Source organism: Canis aureus, chromosome 21 (genome assembly GCF_053574225.1).
Source record: "Canis aureus isolate CA01 chromosome 21, VMU_Caureus_v.1.0, whole genome shotgun sequence".
In the NCBI taxonomy this organism is placed as follows: Eukaryota; Metazoa; Chordata; class Mammalia; order Carnivora; family Canidae; genus Canis; species Canis aureus.
Genome location: NC_135631.1, coordinates 28,979,042 through 28,999,950, shown reverse-complemented (window position 1 = coordinate 28,999,950; position 20,909 = coordinate 28,979,042).

Sequence of the window (20,909 nt, the reverse complement as noted above, 5' to 3'; positions counted from 1 at the left end):
ATTGCAGGATCAACTTGTTCTTTTGTGTAGTTTTCTCAAGCAGTGTTTAGTTGCTTGGGTGAAAGCAGAAAGAAAGGGAATGTTTAATGTCATTTAGGGTTGATATTTTTCAAAGTGGGTTTCTAATAGAGAAGAGGTGATTAGCAAGACTGTTTTGGAAATGGTGAACCAAAGAACCTAAACTGGATGATGAAAGAATTAACAAGACGGAAAGGTTATTGGATTGGGGGAAAAAGTAAAAGGAGCTAATAGTCTAGGTATAAAGTGGTCAATTGACTAAGGAAGCTGGAATAATAGGGAGCTGTGAGCACAGAGACTGGATTAAAGGGTTAAGAGTAGATTATAAACGGTGGATTAGGAAGGAGGTTTTGTAGTAAGAAATATAAAGATGATGTTATTTGGACCATAGTGTTGGGTGGGGTGGAAGGTAGAAGTGAGGTTAATGATTTTGGAAATGGAATTATTTCAGGTGATGATAAGCTTGAGTATATGACTTTGAGAATGGGTGGTTGAGAGAAGATCATCAGAGTTGAGGAGCTCGAGAATGTTGATTGAGGCCAGTGGTCTGAGTGGGTTGACCACATGAATGACAATGAAGGTAGAAAGGAAGACTTTCGAAGTGTCAAGGTCTCTGTTGCAGGAGAAGCAAGAGCAGGGTCTCTGAGAATGATGGTACGAGGAGAGAGGGAATGTTAGAGCCCGATGGCTATCGCTGGCAAGGAGCAGACTTTTTTATAAGACATTGGTGAAGAGTTTCAGAGACTGACTAGCAAATCCCATTTCTCCTTCTTGATCACAAAGAGGGACAACAGTCCTCATGTGACCCGTGCAGTCAGATGGGTTCTGAGTTCTGCCCACTGGTAGACAAAAATAAGTGATGCTGTGTTTTTTAACAAGATGATAAGTAGCCAGTATATCTTCCCTTTGATATCTTCCCTCTATCTGTGTCAGTTGGATGTTTCCAGAATTTATTTACAGTGTAAAAGAAGAGGACCAAAAGATGGAAACAGACTGATTTTTGAGTCACTTCTCAGAAAAGAAATGTTCAAACAGCACTTATTGGACAGGGCAGTGATGTGATTAAGAATAAAAAGCCTTCCAAAGGGAGGAGCCCAAAGCCCTGGAGAGCCCTAGGCAAGAGATGTATCCCAGAGAGCAAGAATCATAAACCCTAGGGTGGAGACTTCCACTATGTCTGCCCAGCAACACTGCAGAATTGTTCAGACCAGTAAACATGGTGAATTTTTCAGTCTTCACCTGTCTAAATGGGAGTATTTACTGTTGATATCCGGTTCCCATTTTACCACTACATGTGGTGTGTTCATTTATGTGGGCAGGGAGAAGATGACTTACCCTTTTAGTCCAAATCCTTACAGGATCCTTATAAACCACATCCAGAGAGGACAGAGATGGTTGGGCCTCATGTACTGATTCCAGAAATCTAGCCAGAGGCAGTGGCTGAATGGAGACTGGGTTCTATTATGCTGAGGGAGTGAGAAATTTTCTACGTGTGGAAGGAATATTGAGGCAAGAATTTATTGATCCAGACGGTTTGACTGTAACAGACACTGGCTGAATCTATCATCAATTTTATGTCCCTATCCTAGGCACGGAGAAGGCTGGATTTCTTAATTTTCTTTGCCCTTAGTTAGGATCAAGTTAGTTAGAGGCAAGCGTTAGTTATGGTCAAGTGAATGTGGGCATAAATGATGTAGGCTGTTTCTAGGTCTGAATTCTCAAACCACCGAAAGCCGTTTGGCCTGTTACCTCTCTTCTTAGTTTTGTGGGTAGAAAAAGGATTCTGAGATGACAGAGACATATGACAGAAGACAACAGGATGTGAATCGCCGCTTAAAGGAAAGCTGCCAGGAAACCTTAACTTTTACAACTGAATATGGCAGGACAGAGAACTAAACTTCCATTATATTAAGTCACTAAGAGTGTGAATACTTGTTCAGCAGCTGGTATCTTTGATCTTGAGCGGAATTGAATCAATACCACAAAAAATTTTTCACAAATATATGGCACTGGCTTAGTAGCAGAAAGCAAACAGGAAGAAAGTACCTCATGTTATGCTGGGAGAAAACACTTGGAAAATTGTCACTTTCGGTAACACTTTGAAAGCAGATGATTTACCTAACTGACCCTGCAAGCCTAGTGAAAGAAATTTGAAAAGATCATGCAATTCATGTTAGTTGGCTGTTACGGACAACGTTTGACAAAGTGTTATAGAAAAAGGGATGATGTAATGAAAATTTGGCTCGTTTCCTTGGAGAAATGAAATGGAGTAGATGTAGTAAAAAAATTGGAGGATGTGTAGGATTAGAAAATATTCTTTCTAGACCTCAAATGGTAACAAATGGAGTTATGTGTGTGTGTATGTGTGTGTGTTTGTGTGAAAATATGGCTCACCTTTTCATTTACCAAAATGGTTCAGGGTGAGGATGAAATAGAGTATGTGGTCTGTATTTGTATTTATTTCAAGAGAGCATCAAGGTAATAGTAGCTATACATAGAGAAAATCACAGCTGGAGAATTAAATCTAGAAAGAACCTTGGATATGGCTATCGGAGCATGAATTGATTGGAAAAGACAAAGTACAGGCCTAATAAATTTGGGGGGTAAAATGTATTTCCAGGGAAACTTCAAGCCCAGACTGAAAATCTCTAATGCTGGTGGAGCTACAGTCAAGAGGCAGCCTGACTTCCCTCTAGCCTGACTTGCCTCAGGGCAATCATACTGAGTCTATCTAGGATGTGGCTACGCAGGGTAATGGGAAGGAGAATGCTTTCTAAGAGAAGAGCTTGAGGTCATGGGGAGCTATGGCCAAAATTGATCTTTCCAAAGAATAGAACCAGTTCATGGACTCTCCACTATCTCCCAGAAAAGGACAATTCCCAGCGTCTTGTCCCCTAGCTTTCACAATTACTATGGACCCGTGACTCTGTGTGTTTCTTTTGTCTCCCCTTGCCTTTGTTTTTGGATGGAAGTGTCTGATATGGGGATCCTTTCCACGCTCCAACATTCTGTATTGAAGTGAGACAGATATTTTATCTTCACAGAAAAGAGCCACATGTGGACTTGATGTGGAGGAGTGGGAATCGCCTGCAGTACCTGATCTCAAGGTAGATGACAGTGACCAGATGGTACATTAGCCGGTCTCTTTTAGGAATAAAGAATGTATTCTGTGTTTTGGAGAAAGGGCAGAAATATTTATTTGTGTGACCAGAATTATTTTCTTATGGAAAACCCTAGGTCTACATTTCGGAACAACTATTAAGTTGGTGCCATATGACTGAGTGTGACTATTAGAATGTAAGGAGAAATAACATGGCACGCTGAGCCAATAACATGGCTCATGTTATTACATGTGAGCCATGTTATTGGCTCAACGTGCCAATTGGGGTGCCACCTGGGGTGAGCAAATAAGTGTGTAGTGTGTATTCCCTCAGGTTGTATCTCTCCTTGTTGTCTGAATGATGCCCAGAGGACCTTAATGTCAAAAGAGGGTCGAACAGCTACAAAGAAGCAGCTAATCTGAGGGAAGTCACTTGACCTCATCAGACTATGTTTTGAGTGAGGAACAAACTTTAGTGTCACACTGGCCTTTCAGAATTTCTTTGTTACTGTGGCTTATTCTAGCCTCACCTGACTGATACAGAGGATTAACACTTGTGAGTATCAAGGCTTAGGGGAAAGGAAAACAACTCTCTCCTCAGATTTATAATATATGAACTTTGAGAGAAGGTGTAATTATGATGTGGGGAATGATATCTTTAGGAGAAAGCAATGTTTTTATTAAAGCAGGAATTAAGGAAAGAGCTAAGGAAAGGATTAAAGATAAAAGTGAGTTTATTTCTTATACAGTAGTGTTTCAGGAGAGGACAGTGAGAAGTTTGGACAGGTAAGCATAAGGTATAGCTAGTTAGGACCAAGGAAATATAGAACATCTTGATAGTAGGAACTCTAAGGATTAGAGGGCCAAGGTGATGGGGGTGGTGGTGTTTACACAACAGGATGAAAGGTCGGATAGGTCCAGTTTATACTTTTGGTCTAATGAAACTGTGGCTACCAGGCCTAAGTGTTGGAGGAATTATGTGACTCCATCAGGGGTGGACAGCTGCCAGCCCTTTCTTTCTCAGTGCCCCTGAAGCCCAGAGTGGTGGCAGGCCCTGCAGCTGTCATGCTTGGACAGCATGATGACAGCAACGATGATTTTGATTCTTATATTTTGTTTTCCTCAATTCTTGGATTGACTGCCCTAACCCTTCTCTGGAGGCTATTCAAAGGTCAATGTGTCATTGAGATGGTCAGTGGTTTCTTGAAGCATCTTCAGGTCAATTATCAACTTTGCTGTGATGCCATTAGAGATCCCTGGTTGTGACAACTATTTCCTGCAGGTATTGTTTTTGATAATCCAAAGCTGGAGAAGAGTTTTCAAAGGGGACATGATTCCTTTCAGGCTTGTTTTTTCTCTTAGCGGCTTAAGTTTGATTTCCTTCTGGCTTTATGCATCTTCTATCTCTCTAGGAAGCTTGATAATGACATTGTTTATCACATTGCATAGTGTTCTCTTTATTGAGGTCTTGGTATAGAAAACTCTCCATAATCTCGGTACTAGTAAAATGTACTTTTCCTGGAAAACTGGATTGTTTTGTTCTGCTATAGATAATGTGAATCGTGTCATGTTTACCAATGGTGTTGGTGGCTAGTTTTCATGTGAGTCTATAGTTTACCCCCTGCATGAAAAGTATTTTGGGCACGAATCGCACCTCGGGTCCATTTGTTTTTAACTTTTATTTTTCTTATTGTCTAGATTCCTTCAGCTTTATTTTTTTAAATGGCTCCATGGATATATTATGGTGAATTTAAAGATTTTATTTTTATTTATTTATTTATTTTAGAGAGAGGGAGGGAGAGAGTGCAAGTGAGCATGAGCAGGTGGTGAGGGGGAGGGTCAGAGGAAGTGGGAGAGAGAGAGAATCTCAAGCAGACTCTCTAATGAGCATGGGACCTGGGGCTCCATCTCATGACCTGAGCTAGAATCAAGAGTCAAGTGCTTAAATCACTGAACCATCCAGATGCCCCATTAAGGTGAGATTATAGCCTTTTGTGGTAGTTGTGGTGTCAGAAAGAATGAAAGAGACATAAGAAAGTAAAAGAAAGCAAGGACGGGCTAGAGTAAGAAGGAAAGAGTAATTTCTGCCAGAGTTTTGTTTATATTCCTTCAGACCCTGCTATTTTAGTGGGACTCAGCTGAGTTCCCACTGCTAGTGTCCATATTTGTGCTGAGGTGACTTTCTGGAACCGCAGAAGGCCATGATGCATATGTGTGTAGAACGCCTGATGTATCAGAGAATTAGCTTCCCCTTTGCAAATGTCTTTATCAGTGACTCTTAGGTTGGTATATAAATACCCCACCTTCCTCACCCCTCGGCAGGGATATTTATGACTTGTTTTGCATCACTTCCCAATTTGCCTGATGGGTTGAGCTCTGGTCAGTCACTGTGATATTGGGCTGCTTTTTCTTCCATGTGTCTCTTTTCCATTCTCCTATCACTCTTCCCTTCACTTCTCAAAGACATCCTTGCTGCAAATTCTTGTGTCAGGTCTACTTCTAGGGAGACCGAGCTAACGCTCGGTTAGGGAAGGAGGGAGAAAAGGAGAGGAAGAGGGAAAGAGGGTAAGAGAGAGACATGGGGGAGGAGGAAGAAGGGAAGAAGGGAGACGGGGAGAAACAGAGAAAATGCTTATTTTATGAACAATACATGTTCATTTTGCTACTTGAAGGATCCTCACTTTTCAGATAAGGTGTTTTATAGCTATAAGTATGTGATTTTTCTCTGTTAATAAAGGAGTAAAACTAAAAGGACTCAACTCACTTGCTTAAAGGTTTAAGGTAGTGAATAAATATTTATTCAAGAAGTTTCTCTATTTCATTAATTAATGCCTAACTCTAAAGGCTTATTTATTGTTTTTATTTATTGTTTTTATTTATTGTTTTTATTTATTGTTTTTATTCATATTCTTTTTCAGAACATTAATAAGAACTAATTTCATACTCAGTCCCACTCTGTGAAGTGTGATGAGCTACATTCTGACATTTTCTAAAAATCTCATTCACATTCAGTTCTCTCTTCAGTACAGGTATCACTTGAATCTTATTCCTTGAGGGACACCTGGGTGACTCAGCTGTTGAGCATCTGCCTTTGGCTCAGGGCGTGACCCCAGGGTCCCGGGATCGAGTCCCACATTGGGCTCCCCGCAGGGAGCTTGCTTCTCCCTCTGCTTGAGTTATGCTTTGTAAACACTGGTGTAGAGCTCATGAGAAAGGCTGAAATTTGAATTTCGGAGTCATCTGCATAAATGTATTTGAGGTAATCAAAGGCCAAAGTGAAGAAAAGAAAATAAACACTATGCTGAATCACACTCTAACTTTACATCTAATAATATAGAGGACTAAAGTGAAAGTATTGGAAAAATAACTAACATTGCATACAATATCAAGAATAATGATACTATGCAAGTTTCTTGAGCATGAGGAATATGTCCTGTTAACCATCATATCTCTAGTCCTTTCACAGTTCCTGGCACATAATAAATGTGTTTTTTTTTTTAAATTGATAAGTAACATTTTCATTGTACTTTACCATTTTTAAGTTCCATTATCAATATCCTCACTGTCTCAACAACTTTGTCATTTATACTATTAAAATAGTGTGTAACAGTTACATTTTTATACAGAATGCATTTTTCCCTATACATCAAAAGGGAATATTTTCCTCACACACTTTCCTATAGTTAATAAGTAACCTTTTCCCATTTTTCCTGTTCTAGTATAAATCAGCTACATTTCACAGTGGCCATCATGGGAGAAAGTCTGAGAAGAAGAAGGAGAAGCATAGCTGCCTTCACTTCAGAGAATGTGTGTTTTGTTACGCTGCAGGCCAACATCTGTTAAAAGTCAGTGCTGAAATACAGTTTGCACTTCTATGATTGTACTAGAGAGGTTCCTGCATGGTGTTACAATGCATTTTTTGCAGAAAAATAGTTCTAATTATAAGAACTTCACAGGGATATTGTGAGGGGTCAGTGGGGTAAAGCTTGTAAACACAAAGTACAAACTCTCCAACACTCAGGAGAGGTGACACAAATGTTAGTTTCCTCATCGCTATTAGCAAATTCATCAGTCACCTGGGTAACAACAGTAAAACTCTTCCAAGAATATCTAAGGTAAATCCTCTAATGGAGGAACATAAGGTTACTTGTCCTAATTGGACCATAGCTCTGGTGGCACAGGTTCTTGACTTACCTTGAGTTTGAAATGCATAGACTGTAGATCATTACAGCTGCTGCTTATTAGGATCCTAATGATAGACATGATTTCTAAGCAGGAGTCTATTCTTCTCTTAAATGCTAAACCCACAAGATGAGTAGTTATCGCATGCATTTGATAATCTGATGACAAAAAGATCCACAGTAAACACTGGTCCCATTCTAATGCCTTGTGAGAAACATTATTGCAGTCGTGTTCTACTTTATTTTTAAATACTTCGCCTTACAATCTCTTTGCATTATAAATATGTCAAGCAGAGTAAATATTATCGGGCTATATTCTAATTTCCACATTCACCTAGATAAACTAGAGTGATAGCAGTGATGACACCCTTTCGGTGTTATGAATTATCCTCGTATTTTCTGTTCATCCCTTTGACATTCTCTTAACCATCACTGGAGGTCTCATTGCTCTGCCTCTAGGCTTCCACTTATTCTACTCTCTATTCTAACCAATAAAGATAGATGACTAGATGAACAGATAGATGATAGATCGATACATAGATAGAAATATATATATATATATTTCTATATATAGAAATGCATATATATATGTGTGATGTGCGATATAGTTTAATATTTTTTTATTTATTTATGACAGTCACACAGAGAGAGAGAGAGAGAGGCAGAGACACAGGCAGAGGGAGAAGCAGGCTCCATGCACCGGGAGCCCGACGTGGGATTCGATACCGGGTCTCCAGGATCGCGCCCTGGGCCAAAGGCAGGCGCCAAACCGCTGCGCCACCCAGGGATCCCTATAGTTTATATTCAAATGTTACTTTCTTCATGTTTTTACTTTACAAAACAAGAACTTAGAACATATTATTCTTAGATATATTAATTTCATATGAAATATTACTTGCAAAACACAGACAAATTATAATCTCCTTTACTATCCTGAAGATTCTGTAAGGCTTATATGACACATATATAAGGCTTATATGACACATATATATATGACACATATATTCATATTTGACGGGTGAAAAGCTGAAGTTTATAGATACTAAGTGACTTGCTGAAGTTCACACAGTCTGTAGAAAACAACTAGACCTTGTTTCAATTAGAGTCTTTTTGTAGAAAAGCAAAACAAACCTACCTAACGGGAAAAATGAATTCGTCAAACAGGCTTGAAAAGCTGAAGAATCAAGCTCATAAAATGACATACAGAGTCTCACTTTCATGACTAGTCACTCATCTTAAGAGCATTGTTGAAGTAAATTATTTCTTACTGTTTTAAGTTGGCTTAAAGATTCAAATTCTAAGGAGGAAGATCTGATTGGTCTTGTTTGGGCAATGCGTCTGCTTTTTCAATAGAAATATGCTTGGCAACTTGATTAATTGTCCCACCTGACTGGTCATATGGGAGGAAGAGTCCCCCTAAAGAGGTGGAGTAAATGCTGGTGGCCACAAAGCCACACATGTCCTTATTAGCCTATATTCTTGGTTTTCTATTTCCTTTTTTTTTTTAAAGATTTTATTTATTTATTCATGAGAGAGACAGAGAGAGAGAGACAGAGACACAGGCAGAGGGAGAAGCAGGCTCCATTCAGGGAGCCCGACATGGGACTCAATCCTGGGTCTCCAGGAACCGGCCCTGGGCTGAAGGCAGACACTCAACTGCTGAGCCACCCGGGCTGCCCTGGTTTTCTATTTCCAATTCTAATACCTGTTCTGTGATAAGAATAGATTTTTGCTCCTTAGAGTCAGAAGCTCTGATAATACAAAATATTGGCAGTCACTTTAACAATAGGAGACATGAGCGACAGAGTTTGAACTCCTTTGGAGTGATGTTAAGATGCACATATAACCCCTGCTATTACCACGAACCTCACCATCTGATCCTGGCTGCTCTTTTGTGTTTGTGAGGAGCAATGAGATTGCTTTGGGTGGTCACATTCTAGATTGAATGAAATACAAGTTAATTGGTAAAAGGAATAAATACCACTGTTCCAGGTTAGGGTAAGTTATGTATAAATGATACGCTGTATTGTAACAAGGTAATATGTTCTCCAGATTTAATTAGCTGGGAATGTGAGTTATAACCTCTTTGTGAGGGAAGGGATTAATTAAATTCTTTTAGGAGGGGGAAAGCAGTCTGCAAATTTTCAACACAAATAAGTAATATTTTTCCATATTAATTAAAGCCAATTTTCATGATTTAAACATTAGGGCCATGATTACTACTCTTTATTTTTGCAAGTAGGGGACAAGGCAAATGAAAACAGGAAACCGGGTAGAAAAGAAACAAAAAGACACCCCCCCCCCATAGAATACTCAATAGACTTTAACTCTTCTGGCAGTGAACTCTATAGCCCACCATTTATCCCATTATAAGGGATAAATCCCAATGTTGGGGTGGAAAAGCAATTTTTAGTCAACTCCTGTAGGTTTTTGGTTATGAAGACCTTTTGTGGTAAAAGACAGATTAACAGGATAAAAACAAGTTTAATAACCTGCGATAGGGATCCCTGGGTGGCGCAGCGGTTTGGCGCCTGTCTTTGGCCCGGGGCGTGATCCTGGAGACCCGGGATCGAATCCCACGTCGGGCTCCCGGTGCATGGAGCCTGCTTCTCCCTCTGCCTGTGTCTCTGCGCCTCTCTCTCTCTCTGTGACTATCATAAATAAATAAAAAAAAAAATTAAAAAAAAAAAATAACCTGCGATATACTTCCTATCTACATGGGAGATATCAAGGAAAACTAAGTAACTCCCCTAAATGGCCCAAACCACCATCTTAAATAACATCTCCAGGTAAAGTCAAAAGTAGATCCTGGAGGTGGGGAGCACCAGTTATTAGAAGATGGTATCACGAAAAGCAAAGGAAAGAAGGGCATGATTGTTATGCAGATTTAAGTCTGTGCCTTCTTCATCAACAAAAGTTTCTAGAGATTTGATTGTCCTTCTCTTCCTGGTACAGAGAGGAAACAAGCTTACAGAGGGATTTCCCTTTTAAATGTATGTGTTTACACAGTATTCTTTTAGTCAGTTTTCAGAGCTTTGTTGTTTATAGTTTCTTAAAAATAATCAACTCAAATAATGAATATGCTAAGGAGGCATAGGTTGAGGTAGCATATTCTACTCCCTTCATCAATCAAGTTTTCTAAGGAAGCTGAGACATAAGTGGTCAATACCTACCTCTGAAGCTATCTGATCATTTTACTCATTAAATGTATTAAATGACAGATTTACCTATTTCCAATTGGTGGTCAGAATAAACACACTAAATTTATGTTTTGAAGACCTAGCCAGTTAGTTGCCGAGACCCAAAGAAGTTAGAATGATGAAATAGCATGGCTTCAAAGAAACTTATCCGGGTTGTTGGTCTCTGATATTTACATAAGCTTGGGAAAGTATATTACCTCTGACCCCTAGTAAAATCATCATAAAATAGTGATAATAATACCTGTCTCATATGCTTATTGAAAAATTCAATGAATATGTGAAAGTTTTCATGTCTGTGGGATAGTAGCAAAAATTTGTTCAAATTTGCTCAAATTTGCTGTAGAGAATACAAAGATATTTAAGACCACAATAGTAATTTAAGTTCTAACTAGAAAGTGAAATAATACAAAGAATCAGCCAATTCAGACCCACATAAGTCTTATACAATGTAAAGCTTTACTAATAATCTTAAGGACAAAGGTAATCATAATTCATATATGAAACAAAAAAAATATCTCTAGGACTGTAGTTTCCCAGGTTCCTGTTTGTCCCTTCAGGGGCACACTATCTCAGATTAACATGAGATTCTTAAGCAATATGTATGATTGCATCACTTAGTCAGAAGAAGGCTTAGACATGACACATTTCTGTGTTATACTTAGTTAAGTAGCTTATATGACATTTTCCAGGAAGACATGTTTTCTTTCATAGTTGTGAAACAAAAGTTGATAAGCTAGAATTTATTAAAATGAAAAACTTCTGAAAAAGACACTGTTAAGAGAATGAAAAAACAAGCCACAAATTGGAAGAAAATGTTTTCAAAACATGTATCTGATAAAGACATTTATCCAAACTATACAAAGAAGTCTTAAAACTCAACAATAAGAAAACAACACAATTATTTATGTGCCAACCATCGAAACAGACACATCACAAAAAGTCAAGTGTCAAATATGTATATGAAAAGATGTTCAACATCTTATGTCATTAGGCAATTGCCAATTTATAATGCCAATTTATTTCTGCAATGAGATACCACCACTGTGCATCTATTAGAATAGCGAAAAACCAAAACACTAAAACCACCAAATGCTGATGAGGATGTGGAGCAAAGGAACTCTCATTTATTTCTGGTGGGAATGCAAAATAATACATCCACTTTGAAAGACATTTTGGCAGTTTCTTACAAAGCTAAAAATACTGTTATCATATGGTTTGGTATTTTTGCTCTTAGGTGTACCTACTTGAGTCAAAAACTTATTTCTAGAAAAAATGTGCATATGAATGTTTATAGCAGCTTTTTGTATAATGGCCAAAAATTGGACATAACCAAGGTATCCTTCAATAAGTGAATTAATGTATAAACTGTGGTATGTGCATAGAATGGAGTATTATTCAACAATAAAAAGAAGTGAGCTATCAAGCCAAAAAATAGGTAGGAGCATTAAGTACACATTTCTACGTGAAAGAAGCCAATCTGAAAAGGCTATATATTATATGATTCCAATTAAATGACATTCTAGAAAAGGCAAAACTATGGAGACAGTAAAAGATCTGTGGCTTGCAGGGCTTCAGGGTTTAGGGGAGAGTTGAATAGGTGAAGTGTAGGAGATTTTTATGGTGGCAAAACTATTTTTTATGATACTGTAATGTATCATATATGACTATGCATTTTGAAAAATGCAGAAATTTACTACACAAATCATCTAATTTAATGTATGTAAGTGTAAAAAATCATTTAGGAGCTTAGGGTATCACAGACAAGGTGTAGTATGTGTCAAGAATATCTGTCTTACAAAAGCATAAAAAAATCCCCCTGAAGTGTGTGTGTGGGGGGGGGGGATGCTGACCTAAGTAAGTAGAAGTGAGTGGATTCTGCAATACTGAAGACAAAGCAATGTGTTTGCTTGCTGTATTTTGGTTGATAAAGTTGTTTCCCTTGGAGGAAGGGGGTAACAATTCTGATACTTCTATGCATCTGCACTGGAATTGAGTAATTAAGTAAATGGATGGTAGATGGTGGGGGCCAGGTTTCTCATTGTTAGAGTAGGAATTTGCAGATAAGTATGAGAAAGAGGGTAGAAAAATGCATCTGGTAATGACTTAGAGTTGGAGACATTGGTAAGATCTCAGGTTTTATATATACATATATATATATATGTATAAACCATATATATGGTGTGTGTGTGTGTATTAAACCATATATAAACTGTATATGTTTGGTTACATATAGAAATATGTATAAATATGTGTATATACACGAGTTAATATACATATTTATTTCTTTTTTCTGTCTGCTGAGAGCACCCAAAAGAAGTGATACCACCATAGCACTGAGCACACTCAAGATCCAAACCTTGGTTTCTATTATCATGTGCTAGTAAAAGAACCAGCTGTCCCTGGAGAAATGACTGAGTCCAGCAATATATGGGATGAGCCTGAAGCATCCTATAGCATCAGAAAATATACAAGTGCTCAAACAAATAAAACCACAATGATTATGCCAGAGAGGCACAGAACCCAACTGAAAGAGCTCCCAATGGCCAAAGCTGGAACAGTTTGATCAAAATACATGAATATTAGATTATAACCCAAAGTACAAAATGAATATCCATGAATCTATAGTGATATAAATAAAATTCAACCAAATTAATAAATGGAGAAGAAGAGACAAATCTGTGCAGAAGGATTCTCAATAATGTAGATTCTCTGCTCTCAAACATAGGGAGCATAAATCCACATTCTTTAAATGTGTAAGCACAGCAGCTTCCTTCCAAAGAGTACAGAATGGAAAAAGGGGAAACTAGAATAAATTTGTAGTTCTGAAATCTGACAAACAGTGCTTAAGCCATGTGACCAAGGTCAACATCAACAGTCAGAAAACATGTTGATAGAATGTACCTTTCATATGATAAGAATGAGTGAATGAATGAATGAAAATGTATACAGTATTTCAGTCCCTGATAGTACTGGAGAGCTCGCAAATTTGGCTTCATTTGTATACAATAGAACTTTTTGTTTGGCATAAGAAGAAAACCTCACTGCGTTGTATTGTCACTTTTTATTGTTTCCTTTTAGTTGCGTCTTCACACCATACTAAGAGAAAATCCAACATTTTTCTGTTCTTTTATAAGCATGGCTATATAAAGTATAAACTGCAAATGGGCATTTTTGAAGAGTTTTTAGAAGCACAAATCTAATAACTGTCTTCATCTGCCATAAAGAAAGCATTCCTTACCTTCCTTTTTCATTTTTTTTAACTAAAAATTCATCTTTGCAAATTAAGAGGGTTATTTCCTTCTTATCACTAGAAAGAAGGTTCTATGAGGACATGGGTTTCTGTCCTTTTTTTTTTTTTTTTTTTTGGTGCTGCAGTATTCCATAATCTAGAGAAGCACCTATCAAAGAAAAGATGGTCAATAAATATTTGATAAACCAGTGATCATCTCATTGCCTCCATTTGCCTTTTAAATACTTCCCTGTACCTGGGGAGATGCTCATTGAAGTCCTGAAAGTGCCTGGGATTGTTATGTTAAAACAAATTCTTGGCATTTGTCTATACTTTGGGTTAACTGAGGAAGAAATAGTGACAAAACAGAGATAGTATCAAAGAGATGCAGGAGAACTCATGATGTAGAGTCATTGCATCCAAGGGAGGCGAGCATTTCCAAAATGAGGTTCTCAGTAATGAATATTACAGAGAATAATGAAAAGCAAGCTGTTAGAACTAGTGGAAATTAAGGCATTAATAAAGAAGTTTCTTATTAACTTCATGGTTGCCTGTGAGTGGTAAGGTCACATATGTTATGCTTCAAGTATTTCTTAGCATACAATAAATTTTGCTATGCTTTATGTGATAATTATTGTTTCAAAATGTCTTGCTCATAGTTTAGGCTCAAAAGTGAGAAAACGTTTATTGCATATTGTTCAAATAGTCTTTGTGATCCTTCACCATCTTAAATGTAATACTGAATGCACAATAAACCTTTAACAAATACCATTTCACTTGTCGTATTAATGGTTCTAGATTCCATTTTCCCTTTTCTTGAAAGCCATGATAGTCTTCTATTGCAAAATAATGGATAAATTATATTTTATATGTATACAAATAATAAGTTGATACTTCTAGCTAGCAAACAATTAAAAACATTATTATAACTTGAGAATAGTGTACAATAATAAAATAATTCACTTGTGGATCCTTGAGTAACTTGTAGAGCACCTTAACTTTCATTGTTTCAGTGAATTTTATAGCAACTGTAGGAGGAAGCAGGGTATGATGTTACCATTATTTCGAGAAAAGGTAATAAAGTTTATGATTAGGTTTGGATTTGCATAACTGACATTGCCACTTATCATTTATGATCTTTGTCAATTCACTTAACACTTCTAGCTTCAGTTTCTTCTCCTATAAAATAGTCTTCTCTATAGACGTATTGAGACAATTCAGTCCGATAATCAAGTGCATTTGATTGCCATGCCACATACAAGCAGATATAGAGATAAACTGATTTCTGATTGGTTTAAAGGGAATATAAAATCAAATAGAATATGCACTTGGCAAATATAATAGCTGAGATTAGACTCAATCCTTTGGGTTCTCAAAAGCTTTTTCTTATACCTTTAGTCACACTGATATTTGGAGTGCTAGCATTTAGTATATTCTTGCTATATATTGAACTTGATATTTTAGGTCCCAAAATTTATTCAAGAATATTTTAATAATCATTCCGCTGAAAATCTAATGTGAAGTTTGTCTCTCCAAAGGTAGATTTTCACTCTCTTAATAATAGCATCGAGAAATTGCTCAGAAGTTCCTTTTATTCCACAATATCTCAGAAATTGAGAGCAGATAATGAGAATGTATTTGCAGTCTTAATGTTGTAATTCCCAGTGGAGATCTTCACATTTTTAATTATTTAACGATGTCATTTAAATATTATCTGTCCTCCATGAATATTTCATGTTCATCAAAAATTCCCTGAAAAAGTAAAAATAACCTGTACATTTGTTAAAGAAGGCAGTATCAATAATAGCATCCAAATGGTATTTCACTGCCTTTGGCTTGGGGAATAGTTTTAATCCAATGGTTCCAATCAATCATCTAAAATTTTTGTAAGAGTACACAGACTGAGAGCACGTTAACAAAAGAAATCTTAGAAATAGGGTTTGAATAGTAAAGTAGAACTGGAAATAAGCTCTGTCTGTCTCAAGATGGGATGTTCTTCAGGAACATGTAGAAAGTCTCTAAAAGTCAAAGCTCAGCCACCTCCATTGATTTTCTCATTTTGAATGCGTGTGCTACGGACTGAATAGTGTTCACCCAAAATCTATATGTTGAAACCCTAACCTTGCCACATAATTGTATTTGGAGATGGGGAATTTAAAGAGGTACTTAAGTTTAAATGAGGTTGGAGCCTTAATCCAATATGACTGGTGTCCTTGTAAGAAAAAGAAGAGACAGTAGGGATGTGTGCACGCAGAGAAAAGGCCACGTGAGGATCCAGCAAGAAGGTGGCTATCTGCAAGCCACGGAGGGAGGCCTCAGAAGAGCCTGGTGTCCTGATCTTGGGCTTCTAGCCTTCAGAATTGTGAGAAAGTAAATTTCTGTTGTTGAAGCCACTCATCTGTGGGATTTTTGTCATGGCAGCCTCAGCAGACTAATACGTCATAGGTCCTTTTGGAGGTACCATGGCCTGTGGAATATTAAGAGCAGAGGTGTGAAGTTAAGTAATTACATGAAGTAGAGTTAAATAATATGAGTTACCATATATAGAACATCTAGTTTCTTTTGAGAGATTAAGACAGATACATTTTTTTCCCAAATAAAACCTGTAATGTTGGCTTTATTATTGGCATAATTATTCTCAGTATACAGGTTGAGAAAACTGAGGATTGGAAGAATTAAGTAACTTCCTCCAATCAAAGAGATGAGAAGTAATTGATAGACGATTAGAACCTAGATTGTTTTTCAGTTTAAAGTGGTGGCCTTGTCATTATGCCGTAATGCCCCCATATCTGTATTTTTCTGGCTTTTACTCTATCTTCTTGTACTTTTCTCAGCCTTTCTCCCTCTCTCTTTCTCTCTCTCTCCCAACACACACACACACACGCACACACACGTGTGCACGCTCACATGCACACACATTCTGTCTTTTGTCTCTTCTATTTTGCTGTAGTTCTGGCTCATACACTGACATATACTTAGGAGGTATAGTATCCTAAGCTAAATATGTCCTTTAAAAAAAAAAATATGTCCTTCAGACTACAGAGCATGAGGAACCAAGAGGTGGAGAACAGAGTCGGGAAGGACGTCGTTGTGGCTTTTCTGATTATTTACTGAAGACAGCTCACCATCAGCTCAACCTTCAACCTGTTTTGCCTGCTTCTAACTGTTTTGTTTTCAATTACTATTGTACCTTGGCAACAAAGTCAGAAACTTTAAATGCATTAGTCTCATTGTTAATTTAATTAAAATGCAGCTCTAATTACATCCTCTCTGAGGAAGTGAGAAAAAAGTTGGAAACCATTGAAAAGCAGACTATTGGAGAGCTTTTGAAGGTTATCAGAAGAGCTAAGAGATTGGGAAACGCTGCTTTATGAACAGAAAACAAAATAAGTAATGGCAGGCATGTTGGTCTTCTCTCTTTCTATTCTCTCCCCCATCAACCCTTATCCCCTCTCCTCTGCACTTCTCCCCTCTCACCTTCTCTCCCACAGTGGTCATTCTTTCTTTGGAAACCTGCTTAGTTTGTTTCTAAGGATTCTGTCAGGAATGAATGAAATTGAGCAATTGCATGTGTGCCGTATGGAAATTTTTCTAGCTTCATGTTGTTTTGAACTAGGGAATTTTGATGCGAGTGATTCAGGATGTTTCCACGCATTAATACAGCGCTTAAGTGTATTATCTCTTTTGGTAACAGCCAAAGGAATGGTCACGTGGGTTATTCCCATTTGTCAGATGTAGAAATTGGGTCGTAAGTACGTTAGGCTACTTGTCAGAGACACATAGTCTATAAGGATGGAACTTAGTAGCCTGAATCTATAGACTTGTGCAGACTGTACAACATATTGAGTGTTCTCTATATAGTGCAATTTATAATACCTGCTTTAGGAAATAAGAAAGTTACTTCGTCGGGTGCCTAGGTATGGAGCCTGCTTAAGATTCCCTGTCTCCTTCTTCCTCACCCCTCCCCACTTCTCTCTTTCCCTCTCTCTCAAAAACAAAGTTACAACTTCCTTCTTAAATTTACAATAATCAATGTGTTTTTACATGTTCAAAATAGAATTTATCTTTCACTTCTTAAATCTGATAATCCAAGCTTTTTTTTTTATATATGTGTAAATGAGTTTCTTCCTAAATCCAGAGATATGTGAGAAGCCATATGAATATCAGACTATCAGATCTAAAACATAGAATATGGTTAATTGACTCATCATCAGTGCTTGGCTCATGTTATAGTCAGGTGTGTATGTGCGTATGTGTCTCCTTTGTTGAGGGTTGGGGTAGGGAGAGATTATAGCTATTAGTTAAGTCCAGAGGCATTGGAGTAAAAATGTCTGAGTTAACCCAGTAGTAAACACTTCTTTTTAGATAGTCTACTTATCCATTTAGGTCTCAAGTTCTTAATTTGAAAATGAGGAGAATAATAGTACATGCCATACTAAACTCTATGAAATTAAATGATAAGATACATGAAAAACATTTAATACTTGCCATATAATAATTACTAATTAATAGGAAGCTATTTTTCTTCCCACAACACTTTATTTCTAGATTATTTATTCTGCAAGAAGGATGGATAACTAAGTTCTTGTGGCAATAAAAGATTGTCATGTTTAAGGTATATATATTCTTTAGATGAACTGAAAATAGTAATGTTAGTGATATCTTCTGATTGTTAGCAACTGGTTGCCAGAAATAAGCAGTTCTAAACAAAGGACATTTCAAATCTTGAATGTCAAAAAAGTTGGAAGATGATTGGAGTTCTGTTTTTTGGTTCTTGAGTTAGAAAGAAAACTACAAAATGACACATGCAGCATTTCTAGGTGGCTTCTGTTGGGTAAGGTTATATTCCAGTTGAGGATCCACAATACACAGTCTATCCAGGCCTTTCACCCAAATGTTTCTTAAACTGCCACCCTAACCATACACACACACATACATATCCGGAGTATGTGAACATGACGGTATAAAAGTATATTTACATTTCCTGATTATGGAAGCCTGTTAACTCACTAGAATATATGCAATATACAGAAAAAAAATATTTAAAAATCATCAATAAACCCACCGCCCAAATTTCCATTATGGAATAAAAACCACCCAAAAAGAGAACAGCCTGTTTATTCAGAACTTGCTATTGCAAAAGGGATAGCCATTATCACTTGTGTTTGGTAGAGACCCAGAGGCAGACAGATGAGTGGGAAGGCTTACTAGTTAAAAATGGGGAAGGCTTCAGTATGCTGTAAAAGGAGGCTTTCAGGAAAATGGAAAAATTGTAGGTGGGCCAACTAGAAGTAGGGCATGCTATGGGATTAGTAAGAGATAATCAAGTATTAGCTCTTTGGGGTTGATTGTTACAGAGGTTATTTTTTGGCTCCCTGGATTTTTCGTAGAGATAATGGTCTTTCCTTATAAGTCTGGCTTGTAGATAGATAGTAGGCTGGCTTGCTAGGATGGTTGCTGCCAATTGTGAGCTAGAGTTCTATTTTTATATATGGTCTGGCTATTGTCCATTTATATATTCAGTCTCTCATTGTACTTAATAGAATGTTTTATTCCAGACCCCCCATCCCATTACCAAGACATATATTTTATTGTAGAATAATTAATTTAATTTTTACAGGTAGAAAAAATGTATATTAACCACTAAGCATCCCATTCCCTAAAGCCCAATATCAGTGGTCATATTTATTGCATATATAGAGCACCTACTATGTGGCAGGTTCTGATGGGTCTAGGGACTTAATGAGGACATTGTTGCCTACTTCAGAGAAGCTAGAATTTTTGCAGGCATAGACATGATATGGGTCTAGATGTCCTGTTTGCGTCAACATTTTCCATGAATGATGTCATGCACTCATGGCTAAAGTAATCATATGTTAATTCATATGTGTTTGACCCATAAAATCAGAGAGGTTCATTATGCAAATGGAGAAATATCCAAGTGTAAAATGTGTAATGCTTAAGTTAAACAACTATTTAAAAAAAACTAGAGTAATTCTGTATTTTAAACTAAAGTAATTAGCTGTCTGAAAAGTCTTTAATTAGTATATCATTTGAATTTAGAATTAATATTGCAGATATTAAATGACTGCTTATTTCAGATAATTTTAGTGGCTAAATCAAGTGCAATTGAATGCAGTTGCATTTGTTCTCAATGCACTATGCTGTTTTTATTAATGAAAATTAATTTAAACTTGGATTGCATAACTTGCTTGTGTATACAAAGTTAAATTTATAATTGCTATTAAATACCAACTCAAGAAGCATCATGAATGCAAAATTTTAAATGAATTTCATTTACATAGTCCCCAATAAAACTCTCACATACGTTAAATATGTACAAATACTTTTTTCGTTTATGATCTTTAGATGTGATGATTACTCGGATTTATATTGAGTGATTAACGACATCAGTTCCCTGAAACTTGATTATTCTAATATAAACGTGTTTGAACTGAGAAGTCAGTGGATCCTGAATTGACTTATTTTGTGATTTCTGTAATGTCAAAGTGAATTTTTCTCCCATGATACTATGTCAAAACTAAATTGTGTCTATGTGTGTGTGCACAGTCACACAGGTGGTTGTATGTATTTAGTTTATATTTTATGCTGGTGTGATCTTTTATCGTCCATACAAGATATAGTTCGGGGATAGATTAACAAAGACTGTTTCTTAAACTTTGGAATCTGGCCGTTCTGGAAACCAAGACTTTGACTCTAAATTTTGCTGGATTTTCTACCTTAACAAACTAAAAGGATTTTTTTTTTTTTAATTTTGACTCTCTTGAAAGATATACAAATTCGTTAAGAATCTAGATATGTAGAATAAAAACTCAATCCATTAAATAGTTTAGTTACGACCTTACTGTTCTTTCCTCCACAAACTCATGCTAATATAGAAGCAGTCTGTGTTTTTCCTCTTATGGCCAAAGTCTTTTTATTAGGGTGATGTGGTGAGCGTCTTATTCTGGAAAGGTTTGTGATTATGAGTTTGACCTCGTCCTAATTTCTCTTTCTTTTCTGAACTCTATCCTGGTTCTCAAACGTGTTTTGGTCCTGCTTCGGGCACTCCTTTCCCTGTCCCAAATAGCCGCTTGCTTATTTCAAAGTTAAAATGCCAATTATACATTAGTTTTTGTGTCCACCTATAACCTTTCAAAGTTAAGACATTCCAGCACAGA